Genomic DNA, 1,763 nt, shown 5'->3' on the forward strand with positions numbered 1-1,763 from the left:
TTTTAAGACAGGGTCTCCCTGTAGCCCCAGCTGTCCTGGAACTCACTATGTAGACTAGGCTGGCCTTGAACTCACAAAGATCTGTCTGCCTCTGTCTCCCGAGTTCTGGGACTACAGGCATGTGCCACAATGTCCAGCTAGATCTGCTTCTTTTTGTAAATTTTATGTGTCTTCGTGGTTTACATGTTGGGCATGAAAAGCTGTTTGGTCTAGGCTGCAGTTCTCTCTTTTGATTTTATATTGAAGTGACCTAATTGCTTTTGTCTTTGGGAGTTCCCACAGAGGCCCAAGTGAGATGAGGCTCAGATGCTCTCAGGCTTTCTCCTAAGGTCTGGGTCCCTCCAGGAAAGATGTTGCCCTCAGGTATTTTGGGGTTGGGCTGGCCTGAGAGTGGGGCCCAGGAAAGATGCTGGTCTCAGGACTCCCAGAGGCTGTGCCATCTGGGGAAGTAAAGGGGGGTGAGGGTGGGACCAGGCCCAGAGGGTTCCTTGGAGGCCACAGGGAGGAACTGGGTTGGTCCGGGTGCAAAGGATCAGGAAGCAGTGGTGGCTCTGGGCCAAGAGGTTAGCCAAGACAAGAAATGGGCCTGTACCCAAGCTAGGAGAGACGCGGTGGGAGAGCTGGAAGGGTGAAAGAGGCTGGGGGAGTCAAGGCGCGCATGCTGGCGCTGGACTAACCCAGGGAAGGTGGTGGCACCAGGACCCTAGGTGGAGTCTTTTATGTACAGGAAAATGTTGTCAAATGGGGTACTTTGACTTCTTCCTCTCCCATTTGTATCCCTTGTGTTTCTCCTGTCTTACTGCTCTAGCCAAGGCTTTGAGCACTATATTGAGGAAGTGTGGAGAAAATGGGGCACTTTTGTCTTGTTCCAGATTTTAGAGAAAATTTTTTCAGTTTCCCCCCCATTTAGTATGCTGGCTGTAAGTTTTACAAAATAGCATTTATTATGTTGAGATATGTTCCATCTATTCCTAATCTCCTCAGGCTTACAAATATTTACTTATTATTTTTTAAATATTTTGTTTATTATTTTTATTTTATGTGTATGTATGTATCGCCTGCATGTAGGTAAGTACACCCGTGTTGTGCAATGCCAGCAGAGGTCAGAAGGGGCTGTCAGATCCCCTGGGACGGGAGTTACGGACAGTTGTTAGCTGTCATGTGGGTGCTGGGATTCGAACCCCAGTCTTCTACAAGAACAACCAGTGTTCTTAACTGCTGAGCCATCTCTCTAGCCCCTTATTATTTTTATCTTTAGTGTATGAGTGTATTTCCTGCATGTGTGTAAGTGCATCCATGTCATGCAATGTCCATGGAGGTCAGAAGAAGATGTTGGCTTCCCCTGGAACTGAAGTTATGGTTGGTTGTTAGCCCTGCCATGTGTGTTCTGGAATTTGAACCTGGGTCTTCTGTAAGAGAAGCCAATGCTCTAAACCACGGAGTCATTCCTCACCACCCTCCCATCCCCCCCCCCTTTTTTTTTCTTTTTAAAGACAAGATCTCACTATGTAGCCCTCACTGGTTAGGAACTTGCTATGTAGACCAGACTGGCCTCAGGCTCACAGAAAGCTGCTTGTCTCTGCCTCGTGAGTACTGTGATTAAAGGTGTGTGCCACCATACCCAGTTTATCTTTTCTTTTCTTTCTTTATTTTAATATTTTATTTATTATTTTTATTTTATGTGTACAAGTGTATTGCCTGCATGTATGTAAGTATACCCATGTGTGCAATGCCTGCAGAGGTCAGAAGAGGGCATCAGATCC

Source organism: Nannospalax galili, unplaced genomic scaffold (genome assembly GCF_000622305.1).
Source record: "Nannospalax galili isolate Female #2095 unplaced genomic scaffold, S.galili_v1.0 scaffold341, whole genome shotgun sequence".
NCBI lineage: Eukaryota > Metazoa > Chordata > Mammalia > Rodentia > Spalacidae > Nannospalax > Nannospalax galili.